The sequence below is a fragment of the Benincasa hispida genome, chromosome 10, assembly GCF_009727055.1.
Source record: "Benincasa hispida cultivar B227 chromosome 10, ASM972705v1, whole genome shotgun sequence".
Taxonomy (NCBI): domain Eukaryota; kingdom Viridiplantae; phylum Streptophyta; class Magnoliopsida; order Cucurbitales; family Cucurbitaceae; genus Benincasa; species Benincasa hispida.
In genome coordinates, this window is record NC_052358.1 from 204470 (window position 1) to 219333 (window position 14864).

Sequence of the window (14864 nt, forward strand, 5' to 3'; positions counted from 1 at the left end):
AGTAACCTGTAATGCGATCACAGAAAAAACAACCAAAGAAGATGAGATGATTGCATGAAAAGAAGATAAGCTGACAACGAGTGAAGAAAGAAAAACAACAAAGCCATCCTTAGAACAACCACCAATAATAGAGCTGAAGACCCTTCCAAACCAACTGAAGTATGCGTTTATGGGGCAGAATGAAAAGCTACCCATAATAATTTCCTCTGCACTTAATGAAGATCAAGAGAATACGCTGCTAAGCATCCTGAAAAAGCACATAAAAGCAATTGGCTAGATGCTAGCAGACATTAGAGGAATCAGCCCCGCATACTACATGCATAGGATTCGTCTCGTGGACAATCAGAAAGGATCGATCGAACATCAATGCAGACTCAACCCTATGATGAATGAGGTCATGAAGAAGGAAATAATCAAGTGGTTAGATGCGGGAATTATCTAACCAATAACCGACAGCACGTGGGCCAGCCCCGTTCAATGCATGCCGAAGAAAGGAGGGATGACGATAGTCCCCAATGCAAATAATGAACTGATACCAATTAGGGTCGTCACTGCATGGCAGATTTGCATGGACTACCACAAACTAAATACGGCAACAAAGAAGGATCATTTCCCTTTGCCTTTTATCGACCAGATGCTAGATCGCCTAGCTGGAAATGATTTCTACTACTTCTTGGATAGATATGCCGGCTATAACCAAATCATAATTGCTCCCGAAGATCAAGAGAAAACCACATTCACCTGCCTTTATGGAACATTTGCGTTTCGACACATGTCGTTCGGCCTATGCAATGTGCCGAGCACGTTCCAGAGGTGTATGATGGCCATCTTTTCTAAATATCCTAAAGATTTTGTGGAAATTTTCATGGACGATTTCTTGGTGTATGGGCAAACATACGATGTCTGTCTCAACAACCTGGAAAAGATACTGAAAAGATGTGAAAAGACGAACCTCGTGCTAAACTGGTAGAAATGCAATTTCATGGTAAAGGAAGGTATTGTGCTTGGGCACAAAGTCTCCAAGGATGGGTTGGAGGTGGACAAGACGAATATTGAAGCGATTGAAAAGCTTCTGCCTCCAGCGAATGTGAAAGCCGTCAGGAGCTTCTTGAGACATGCTGGCTTTTATAGACGTTTTGTGAAAGACTTTTCAAAGATCGCACGACCATTTAGTGCATTGCTGGAGGCAGAAAGAAAGTTTGACTTTGATGATCAATGCCTGAATGCATTCATAATATTGAAGATCGCATTAACAACCGCACCTGTGTTGATCAAACCAGACTAGACACAGCCCTTTGAATTAATGTGCAATGCAAGCGGTTATGCGATGGGAGTAGTGCTGGCGTAAAAGAAGAAAAAAATATTTCATCCCATCGCATATGCGAGTAAAACCATGAACCCTGCTTAAACAATTACACGACCACAGAAAAAGAATTTCTTTCGGTGATATTTGCATTGGAAAAATTCAGAGCTTATTTGCCGGGGACTAAAGTAACCATTCACACTGACCACTCAGCGGTAAAATATTTGATGACAAAGAAAAATGTGAAGCCGAGATTGATTAGATGAGTTCTTCTCCTCCGGGAATTCAATATGGAGATCATTGAATGCAAGGGGACGGAGAACCAGGTTGTGGACCATTTATCCAGATTAGAAAATCCAGAAGTTGACTGAAACCAGTCAGAGGTGAACGCAACTTTCCCAGACGAGCATCTATTTAAAATTGAAGAATTACCATGGTATGCGGGTGTGGTAAATTTTATGGTTTGCAAACAATTTCTTGAAGACTATACAAACCACCAAAAGAGGTGGGTCAGACATGAATGCAGATCATATTATTAGGACGAGCCAAATCTTACTAGATGCTGCTCATCAACGCATACTATCACAATGCCATGACTCGCCATATGGAGGACACTTTGGAGGCCAATGCACAGCAGCGAAAGTGTTACAAAGTGGGTACTTTTGGCCAACATTATTTAAGGACGCAAGAGACTATGCAATGAAATACGACTGGTGCCAATGCATGGAAAACATTTCATAGAAGAACCGATGCCCATGAACATCATTTTAGAATTGGAATTGTTCAACGTCTAGGGCATAGACTTCATGGGACCATTTCCACCATCGAATGGTCACAAATACATTATGTTAGCCGTCGACTACATTTCCAAATGGGTAGAAGCGGTATCATGCACTACAACGATGCGGCGGTAGTTTCCAAGTTCTTGAAGAAAAATATCTTCACTCATTTTGGCACTCCACGTGCCATAATAAATACTTTGTTAATCACATCGTCAACAATTTGCTGCTCAAATATAATATCCTCCATAAAGTGGCCACCGCATACCATCCACAGACAAATGATCAAGCTGAAGTGTCCAACCAGGAAATCAAGTTGATATTAGAGAAGGTGGTAAAGCCTTCATGAAAAGATTAGGCAACAAAGCTGGATGATTCCTTGTGAGCATACAAGACCGCCTATAAGGCACCTATGGGCATGTCCCTGTATGCATTGGTGTTCGAAAAGGCATGTCATTTACCACTCGAGCTGGAGCATAAAGCACTGTGGGCGGTAAAAAAGCTAAACTTTGACTTCAAGGTCGCAGGAGAAGCAAGGAAACTTCAATTGGTCGAGCTGAAGGAATGGAAAACTCATGCATACGAGAATGCAAAGATCTACAAAGAGCGCGCAAAGCACTGTCAAGACAAACAATTATGCGAGAAGAATCTCCAAGTCGGACAAAAGGTCTTACTATTCAATTCGCGGCTACGACTCTTTCCTAGGAAATTAAAAGTCACGTTGGTCTGGACCCTTCATAATCAGAGAGGTATTCTCACATGACGTGGTTGAGTTATCCAATGAAGATGGGACCAATGTATTCAAAGTCAATGGGCATAGAGTCAAAGTATATCATGGAGAAGACTTGCATCGCGAGAGCACCTCCGTGCACCTGAGAAACTCTGACTGAAAAAGAAGTGGGCGGTCCCTACACAAGCATGCGATTCAATTTTATCACAGACGCAATTTTTGTGAAGTATCCGTTCAACCTTCAATTCATGAACTTAATTTTACCTCTTTATAGTCATTATCATTTCGTTATCCATTGCATTTGAAAAAAAAAAGAAAGAGAGAGAGAAGAAAAATTTTGTTAACTCTATTTTTTTTTATTTAACCCTCTCAAAGTTTTCTTTGCAATGATCGTGGTGAATGATTGCGAAGGAGCTACATGAAAGACGCAAATAGTTTATTCCACCACACAATCGAAGATAAAAGTTTGCTGCAAAGAAGGATGCGTTCACAAATAATGCGGGCGACTAAGCAAATTTGAGGGTTGTATCTTTCCTTGACTTTGTTTATTACAAATTTTGCACTATCACATCGCATTTTAGTTTTGATAATTTTATCATCGCATCCTCTTTAGTCGGCGTAATCATTACCATTGATTAATGTAGTAAGTCACCGCATTGTTTCACTTTTCCAAGTATGATTTCAATGATGAAACGCATGCCTCTATTTTTTCACATGTACTAGAGTCAATTTAATTTTAGGACAGTCAACTCATGAAATATTTCTAGAAGTTAGTGGTCCACCAACATTCTTTCAAACTGACTTTTACGAAACTTCCTAAGAGCATCGCATGAATTATTTCAATATTTAAACAATGAGGACATTGCTGCCTTTAAATTTGGGGGTGCGGTATTCATTTTCAACCTTGCTATTTTAGGCATCTACAAAAAAAAATCATAACGTTGCGATCGGATCCTACTCGTAGTTGGATGTCTGCATGAAACCCCTGGGGGCAAGCCAAAACAAAGGTAGGAATCGTGATCAACGTATAAATAAAATGATCGCAACTCCGCTGCCAAATGGGCATGAGTTTAGACTGAGAAAGAGTGTATTACTCATAGATGGATGTCCGCATGACATATGTGGGGGCAAACCAAAACGAAGGCTAGGCATTGGATCATTGTAAGGTCATAGAAAAAAAAATCTAAATTACGCAAGGATAAAAATCATTTGAAAATACCCCAGTTGAAAAAGTCCTTTTTTATATATGAAATAAATCATGCGATGCTCTGGAAACTAGTAAAATCTTTTTGAAGGTTAAACTTGCGGTCCCTAAATGTTAGAAATATTTTAAGAAAAGACCTAAATATGAAATTAAGGAGTTTTGGTACATAGGATTTGAATAAGGCAACCTTGAGAAATCTAGGAAAGAAGAAGGCGATCGACTTCCTAGAGAAAATCTTTAGTTTATGCTTGAGGACAAGTATTGTTTTAAATTTGGGGGTGTGATAACGGGCAGAAATGCACATTATTACACCACAAAGAAATAAACCAATGAAGGATTGTGACGGTAAAATTATATAAAATTGCGTCCAAAAGCATTAAGTTTAAAACATTGCGATTGCATATGTCCATCACATTTAAGCAGCTAACTTATGTATTTTATGCAAGAAAATGTGTTGGCGCAAGATAGAATTGTGATCCAAGGAAATTAGCATCCGAGCGCATTAAAAAATTACGACCGCAAGGCCATTCGATTGTTTGCACTCGCGAATATCTACTCAAGAAGGTGGCTGCATAGAGCCGGTGCATCAAGGTGAAAGCTTAATAAATCATGATAGGACAGAAAGCTGATGACGGTCGATTCCGAATTAAGTTGACAAGTCGTTAATGACACTGTAGCAAGTACACTCAACTTTCAATGACAATTATTCAGTTCATCAGACAGAGAATTCATGACATCCCATCAGTGCAATCATGTGAGAGAAAAAGCTCTTCACCCTGAAGCTATATAAATACCGAAAGCCACCTTCATTAAAAAAGTTCAGAGAGTTCACCATATAGAAGATAGTTAGCCTTGTTCATAGTTTTCTTATACTTAGAAGGCGAATGCGAGAGAAGAGAGAAGACACTGGAAGATCATCCTGGTCAGCTGGAGAGAGTGCCAGGGAGCATGGAAAACAGAGAAAGGGCCGACTTTTGCGAAAGTAAGAATATCTTTTGAGTAGAGTAGAGAAAACAGTATAAAAGCCTTGGGAAGCAAGAAATTGCTACAGGCTCCTTATCTTATTTCACATTGTCACTCTGTATTTCAGTTTCATTTATAGAATGGAACCTGTATTTCTACATCTGTTCACTCTTTTTACAATACGCATGAGTAACTAAACTTTTGAATGGGTTGAGAAGTATTTAGCTAACATGACCTAGGATCTTCATTGCATGCGATCATCTTGTCTTATGTTGCGACGATCACACCTTTAGAACTACTCAAGAGAGAGTCTAAAGAAAGAACCTAAGACTTGAGAGAGCTAAGTTAGAATCTAGACTTCAGAAAGCAAGATTAGATCTACATAAGTAAGAGATAGAGACATAAGAGGTAAGCTCTGTTTGCTAACATGCATCGCATGCACCCTAGAAATAGGATATGGTAGTATGCAGTCGCCTTGTGTATGTGTGTGTCATTCATCATCGCATAGACAAGAATAGAGGCTTAGACATAAGTCCTATAGACATCACCGCATACATCGCATTCGTTCTAAAACTAAAAGCTATAGCATTTTCATTGAGAGATGACTTGTTGTTGTATGTATGTACCATGATCGCATAACATGAACGCAATCTTAGGAAGTGTTAGTTAAAAACTTTCTCAACCCGTTCCTTGCATACTCATTGTACTTTCGTATTATTAACTATTGTCTCAAATTTGTTGCATAGACTTTATACTTTAAACAACATACCAACCAACACAATATTTTATTTATTACCGCAAAGAGATCTGAAATCACCATCGCATACTGTTTCCTTAGTCCCTAAGTTCGACTCTGAGCTTACCATGCAACTTAGTAGGGTTTATACTTGGATCTTGCTAAGAAAACTTGCATGCACAACACATATTCCAACATCGCATTCTACACCATCATTTCATCGCATTAACCACGCATCACATAGCCACTTCTTTGACCAAGTTGAGTAGAAAGAGAGCTTCCTTTGTATGGAGTAAAGTTGTGAGGATTGTGAAACCCGGATTTCCATTATTCCTACTTAAGTAGGTGGTTAAGAAAATTAACTAAGTGAAATTTAAAATCTATGTTGATGTGAAGGAAATTTATAAATGTTGAATAGATTTTCCTTGAGTAGTTTTGAGTTAAGCTTTAATTTCTATGTGTTGAATAGATTTCTAAATGTTGAATAAATTTTTAGTGTGAACTAGGCATTGCTATGCATTGGCCATAAGATCTTGGAGAGATTCCTTGGGCAAAGGGAGAAGAAAAAGTGTGAATTTGGAAGCTTGACTTATGGGGAAAAACTTGGAAAATTGGCTAAGTATAGACTTATATGATGGATGTGTTGGATGATGGATGCATTGGATGCATTGGATGCATTGGATGATGGATACGTTGGATGCGATGGATGCGTTGGAAGGGTGGTATGCATCCATACGGCTGAAGGAAGAAAGTTGAAAGTGATGCATTGGAAGGTTGGGATGGCACGAGGGTCAGCAGTGCAAAGGGCATGCAGACGCAAGGGTGCGAGGATGCAGGGCAAGGCATGCGCTTGGGGTGCCATGCGGTCATCCTTGCATCGATGCCAAGTGCCTATGCGTCAACGGTAGTGGCCATGCCAAGCGCCTATGCGTCGATGTGGACGAGCGAGGCCATATGTTGGTGCCATGCAATCTTGCAATGCGTTGGAGGTTGACAATGGCTTGCACGATGGATATGTTGGACATAGGCCATGCGATGAACTAGGTTGTATGCATGGTGGTTGGCTCTTGCGATGGTTAAGGCTTGCAATGACTGATTAAGATGGATGCATTGGATGCGTTGATTGCGTTGGATGATGGATGCGTTGGATGCGTTGGATACGATGGACACAATGGACGCGGTAGGGTAATACTATGCGTTAATGTACTATGCTTTGATACACTATACATTGATGATATACTATGCATTGATGATAAATGCATAGCATTGAAAGAAGTGTTGGTCGTTGTCCTAGTTGAACACATATGAAGTTGGATGAACGCATATGAAGGATGGACGCATTTAAGGACGTCATCTTGACATGTGGCTTGTTAGGAGGAATTCTTAAGCCTAAGTAAAAGAGGTGGACGCATAAGAAGACATGCAAAGTTGAGGGCTATGCATTGGTGAAAGGAGAAAAAGACACCTTGGCTTGTGTTGATGTAAGAATGCGTTGATGGTGAGAAGAAAAGACACTTGGACATGCAGCCAAGTAGAAGGTGTCGGCCGTGGAGCAATCTTGGATGCCTATTCTCTTTAAATTCTCTTCAAAGGACATAAAGGAGAGTATGTGAGGACTAATTGGGAGAAGACTATGCGTCATGGAAGAACACATGCGTTGGTAGCAAGACCATGGTCAAGAAGTTCCAAGAGGGGAGATGCTGTCGGGCAGAAAAGACAGGAAGTAGCATCAACTTGGAACGAGCATTTCAAAGCTCGTGCGTTTGGAGTGATTTCAAAGCCATCTGAAAGCTAGGAGAGTCTAGTTATCAGGGTAAGGATGTCGGAGAAGAAGCTCCAAGGGATCGGGCTGGAAATTGAGAAAACGACAGAAGGGTCAGGCTGTTGGATAAGCTTGGGCCAATCTTGAAGATTTTGAGATTCTGGCCAAACCACGAAAATTTATGAACTAAGGTTTTATGGTAAGCTTCTTGAGACATTTAGAACATGTTTGTAGAAGGAAGTATCTTGAGATAAAGCCTAGAACTATAAGTAATATGAGCTTTAATTTGAATCTGGATCGTAGGGTTCAAAAGGGAGCCCGAGGTAACCAAGGAACTTCTAAAGAGAAAGGTTCCTAAACGATCAAGGTGAGTGGTTATTAAAATTTATGCATTGCTATATGAATAAATGCATACGTAAGTACAAGATGCATGATTTTAATGTGATGTTACTTGCCATGATATTGTCTGTGTAATTTCTATGGAAAATAAGATTATACCCGAAATACATAGTTCGCATGCTTAAAAATGTTACTTGGCGGGAAAAATATAGTCGGCTTCAGTCGACCGGCAGGAAATATAGTCAAGATACCTAAGCATGACTAGCGGGAAATAGTTGTCGATATGCACATTGGCGGAAAAACGGGACATAGGAAAGTTTCCATGAAAAGTTGTTATGATTGTTAATATATGCATGATGTGAACATGCCAAGTATAGCATGTGATTGGAGGATATGCTTTTAGTAGAAAAACTGTTCATTCAGCAAGTCGAATTACCAAACAGATACATTTATGCAAAGATTTTGAATGAGCAAAAATTGCAGTAGCAGTGGGAGAAGTCACTTCACAGTTGGCATAGTTAACAATACAATAGACCTTGAGATGGAAGATTATTGATGCACAATATGGTGATCCTTACCTTGTTGAGAACTTTTGTTAGATGAAACTAGGTCGAGACAGTGAGTTCTCGGTATCCTTAGATCATGGTCTCTATTACGAGGGATGCTTATGTATACCTAGATAGTGATATGAAAATGAATTATTGAAAAAAGCTCATAGTTTCATTGTAACGACCCGACTCCTAAGATTCAAGCTAGGCCATTACTATAGACAATGCAAGCATGAAATCCAAACGGCATTCTTTCATAATTTAATAAAAACCAAATAAATTGCGTAAATTAAATAATCTTATTAAAAGTAAATAACTGAAATTTCAAGTAGTAGGGTACCCACTACAAAACCATAAAACCAATCTAGAAAACTTTAAAAGTCGAAAATGTAAATACCAAAACTGTGAATTTTAAATGTGAAAACAAGAAACTAAACATAGAAAAATATTGAAAACATGAGCAGAAGAAAATGACTTGTCCAAGTAGCTCGATCACAGATTCTGCTTGTCATTCACTGGCGCGACCTTACCCTTACCAGAAAAATAAACATGAAAAATATGAGTATTAAATACTCAGTAAGTAACCTCACTACCGGGGTCAACCTAAGCATCTATGTCCTCTAGATGCCAACATCTAGTGGAACATACATAATCCTCTGATTTAATTGAACAAAAAATAAATGAATAGTTAAACCTACCTTACCGTAGCTTAACTGTACCCACGACATCTTCTGAATCCCGAAGGAGACACAACCTCTAGTGGATCCTAAAGAAAACACAACCTTTGGTGAATCCCGGAGGAAACACAACCTTTGGTGAATCTCGGAGGAAACACAACCTCTGGTGATTCCCGAAGAAATCACAACCTCTGGTGAATCCCGAAGGAAACACAACCTCTGATGAATCTTGAAGGAAACATAACTTCTAGTGAATCTCAAAGGAAACACAACCTCTGGTGAACCTCGAAGGAGGTCATCACCTCTAGTGGGTAACTAACTAGTGGTAAGTGCAACTATCACTAATCATACATATAACATGCATCATAAACATAGTTCCACAACATGCACATAAAGTCATCATGTTCACAGTTCGTCTGGTCAATCATATAAATAATTATACATAATTCATGATAGCATTCGTCACATTTTTGTATACATAAATAGAGCAGCTCATTTAGCCTCATGTAATTCAATACAGTCAACCTCAAAATCCTCAAACGAAAGATAAATTGCATTACCTGGCACACAAACAGTTCCAATAGTGAGAATTTTCCTCTAATCGCAAACTATAGAATCTAGCAAGCTTAGCCTCTTCCTTCCCCAACAAAATGTTGAATCGAACCAAAGTAACAAACAAGCAAATATAAATTCCAATCTCGAAGCACAGTTTAAAAACCACCCATCCTAAACCAAAAGTTTCTCAACAACTTATCGAAAAATCCACAGGATCAAACTTAAAACACCCACACGAAAACACCAAGAAACCTCAAGATCCAAATCTATTATCCAGACGTCATGGGTAAATTTATATTAGATCCCAATCCATGGTTCATTCAAACTTCAATTGAGCAATCCAAAAACATACAACATAGTTAACATTCCAAATGAGTTTAGAGTCTTACCCTTCACCAAAATCCATCGACTAGGCCTATAATTGGACTGGACAACACTTCAGTAATTTGAAACCTCATACCAATAACCAAAATACAATGAGTATATGATAGAGTAAGTGAACATGTAGCGGAAGAAATCAGAATCAATAAGCACTCTAATTATATTTAATTTGAGTTTAAAACCATGAATTGAAACAAAATTTCAGAGAAAAAGTTTCAAGAACTACATCGTTTGATGATTCTTTTCACTTTCAGCTTCCCTTCACGAATTAGATCTTCAAAGCAACAGAGGACTACCATAGAGACCTTCTCTACTATTCTCTAACTTGGATTGAGAGGTGGAATCTTTGGATTTGAGTTGGAATTAAATGAAAGTGGAGAGGATTTGGAGGGTTTGGATTTCTGCAGAGTTTCAGTACCTAATCTGATTGCATAGGCTGATAATTGAACTTCAATTTATAGTTAAAAACCATGAATGAAGGATTAATACAGCCAATGCCTAAATTTATTTGATTGAAGTGGCATAAGGTGTTATTTCAGTGGGACAATCCAATTTTTGGATTTTCCCACTTTCAAATATATTTAATCAAATTTAATAAATTTATTTGATTAATTAATTTTAATTAAAACTTGATTTTCAAAAATAAATTTTAATTTCCATTTTATAATCTTGAATTTCAATAAATTTCTAATTTATTTAATCAAATTACCAATTTTGAACAATTTCAAAATTTGAATAAAATTTGATAATTAAATAAAGTAATTTAATTAATTAAATTTAATATCAAATATTCAATATTATATTTGACCTCATCAAATATTTAAACCATTATTTAAACATTTTTTAACTCTCCAATTTCGTATAATTTCGACAAAAATTAAACATTTCAATTGTACCAAATATAACTAATAGAAATCCTAATTGAATTTCAACAGTAAGATTTAAAACCCTAATTTTGAATCTTAACATTTCAAATTCACTCAATTCACTAATCCAAAATAATTTTACGAGCTAGTAGAGGGACTTTATGGACCCACATACCATGAGCTCCAACGATTTAAGATTAATTGGCTAAACTCTTTGGATCGAATTAATCAATATTTTTTAACTACCGGGACACACCACTATAGCTTGATAGTTATACTTTCCTCACTATAGATATATTTTTGTCCATTTTAACAATAATCAGTAAGTCGGTCCTTCACAGGTCATTCATATTTACAGCTTGATTAAAATTACCGTTTCACCCCTATACATACATCTTGCTCCTTTAAGCTCCCACTGATCCTCTATTGAACAATTTGGTTTATATTCTAACTAATAAACCATGACCCTCTCGACATAAAAGGGCGGGACCTCGTTGTTCAAGAGCAGGAATCCGCGCTTAAAAGAACAGCCTATCTGCTAACCCTAAGTCGAGTGGAAGTGAATTTCATCTTGTAGAACTATGTCCTCAGCTGTCTATCTGGTCCTATACCTAAAATGGAAGGCTTATTGAGTAGTTGATCAATGGAAAATAGGTGTCGTTAATTTTATCTTACCCAAGAAAATGAAATTTATAAGGCTCTAACAACAACCAAAACTAACACTAGTTCAAGTGGAAATAGGAGGTCGATCCCAAAGAAACCTCTTTTAATTGCCCAAAAATGACCCTTGTAATTCAAAAGTGTGGGAGGTGGGGGGGGGGGGGGGGGGACTGGGGGGTTTTGTCTGTAAGAAGATTAATAGGAAATGAAGATAAAGACAAATTGTAACACAAACTTACTATTTTTGTTAGAAGAAAGTTGATAAAAAAAGATTCTTGGGAATTCTTAAACTAGGTTTAATCCTATCATTATTCTTCAACAATTGCTTGAAAATTCAACATCCCTCAATCCAATAAGGAAAAAACCTTAAAGACCCATATAGCTAATTAAAATGAATCACATCAATTAGCCCTAATCGAAGTCAAAACACTTTCATATAGCATTTATCATATTCTTTTCTTAGATTGCCTTAAAGACATGGGTTATCATGATTATGACATTCAAGAAACACATTATAGTAAGTTAGAATAATTGAATGAATGTTCTAATTAAGAATTTCAAAAGTTAAATTCGCAAAAAGTCCTAATTAACACAAGAAAACTTAATTTTGTAGCCTATCTCATCATTATGCAATAGTGTCAAGCAAGAATTACATATAAGAATTTAATGGAATTAGAGCGTCAATTATCCTCCATTAATATATATTCAAATTGAGCCCAAAAAAATTCAAGAATGAAGACAATTAAAGAAAATATCAAAGACAACTCAACAATTAAACCTAGAATTAAGAATTTCCAAGAAAAAGAATTACCTAGTCATAGAGATAAGAAGTCTTGAAGAAGTTATTGCAAGTATGATGAATTCCATCAATCAATTCACTAGGGAATTTTAAAAGTTGCAAGAAATCTCTCATACAAACACAAAGTTGGTAACTTTCTCTCTAATTTTGTTCTAAGCTCTCTATCAACTAAAAAGTGAATTTTTCTCGTCTTTTTCACTTAAAATGAAACAACTGAATTTAAATCTGCAGGTGTAGCATCGCGACACCAAGACTATTGTTGCAACACTAAATCATAAAAAGGCAAGAAGCGGTGGGCTAGCACCTTGACACTATGCTGGCGCTCAGTTGCATAAGACACGCTCAATCTCCAGGGCGTTACGACCCTGGGTGAAGCATTCCAACGCTGCCCTATTTTCCTAGCAAATATGTGCATTTTGTCTTTAAGCGTCGAGCTAGCGTCATGCTAAGTGTTGTGAGGAGTGTTGTGATGTTGGAAGCATTGCTGAAGTGTATTGAATTATTCCTCTTTAAGGGCGGTAATTTGCTTTGGATCTTCTTATTAAGTGATTCTTTGGTGTCGTTTGGCTCGAATTAGCTCCAAATCTTTCGAAATAACTTTGATTGATTCATGATTGGAATTTACCTACCAAAATAGATATTTTAAGAAAATAATTAAAGTAAATTGAGGGAATTAGCACTAATAAGATGGCTCTTTAGAATATCTATCAGCAATGTTGTTTGACTACTCCCACCTATGCAGATCAAAGGATAATCCCGAATAAATAGGAGTTCATAGTTAGCTTAGAATTAAGATCGAGTTACCTTAGGTCATTAAATTTTAAATAGTCAATTTTAACATTAAACGATCGTTATTAAGAAAAGTGATTATTCGAGGTCTGGTCTTATTTAAACTCATTGCATAGGATGCCCCATTTACATGTCTCCACATGAATGATTTTGGGATCACATCATTTGTATCAGTATACAAAATGGGCCGCATCCAATAGTGTCAAAAGGACGAGGTATCCAATCTCATCCATATACTTATAGACCATTTCCATTGTATAATAAAACATGATACTCTTTTATGTCGCCACATAAAGTTAAAGTATTCATATTATGGCCATGGATTTTTTTATTGGGTTTTTATAAGAGAACGCAATATTAACAATAATTTATTGAGAAATACTCAATAATACTTTTATCGATAAATAGAATATGTTAACAATATTTACGAACTGCGAGTTTTAAGACATTCCCAAAAATCTCCCACTTGGACTAATACTCCAGTGAGACAAACATACAAATATAATGTAATGTTGAAAAAAAAAAAAAAAGAAAATACAATAAACTAGGGCATTCATATACATTTGAAATTCTCCCATTTGCCCTAGATTATGATGCTCGTAGTTCTAGTCCGACCAGGTGGCCCTCGGACACTTTAGTCGAAAGGGCCTTTGTAAACGAATCAACAAGGTTATCTTCTGAGGCTTTCTTCGTGACTATCACGTCTCCTCGGTGTACTATCTCCCTAATGAGATGGTACTTTCTTTTGAAGTGTTTTCCATGTTTGTGACTTTTTGGTTCCTTGGAAATTGCAACTGCACCTCTGTTGTCGCAATATAGAGTAATGGACATATGCATATTTTGAACTACTTCCAAATCTATGAGGAACTTGTACAACCACATTGCTTCTTTAGCTACTTCACATGCAACTACATATTCAACTTCCATCGTGGAGTCAGTGAAACAACTTTGTTTGATGCTTCTCCACACTATAGCTCCTCCATTAAGAGTGAAAACTGATCCTGAAATAGATTTCCTAGAATCTACATCAGTCTGAAAATCAGAATCAATGTATCCTATAAGGATCAAATCCTTTGGTCCATACACAAGCTTATAGTCCCTCATTCTTCGGATATACTTGAGGATGTTCTTGATAGTAGTCCAATGATTGTGTCCAGGGTTAGATTGGAACCTACTGATGATTTCAACCACAAAGCATATGTCAGGTGACAATCGCAAAATTTGTATAATGTAATGCATGTCCATGCCATAAACATATAAATGCAAAAAGTAATCTTATGCGTCATAAACTTGTTGTGACATAGATTTTATGCGATGATGATATGTGATACTACTTCTAGATATGCTTTATTGACAAATGTTCTTGTAGTATGTTGTGCGTTGTCACAAGTTTTCTTGCGTTGAAACCAAGTATAACTTCACCGCAAGTTTCTCGGTGTGATCCGAGGTCGAACACAGGGACTGTTTTAGGTTATTGCATTATGCTTGTGATACATGCGACCGGGGTTTTTTTTTCAAATTAATAAAGTTCTTGTGTACAAGAAATTAAACATGCGATAATGTAAAGTAAAGCGGTAAAAATGCGTTAATAACATAAATTGTGTTAAAGTAAAATTGCGATATGTAAATCTAAGCTAAGATGATACAAGATAATACAAGATACTGAGGTCAAGGCTGGCTATAAAAATTATGCAAAGATCATGTAATGTGGTGACAAGTCTTATGTACGAAGAATAAATAGAAAAGATAACTAATATAAACAGTGCAAGTTCC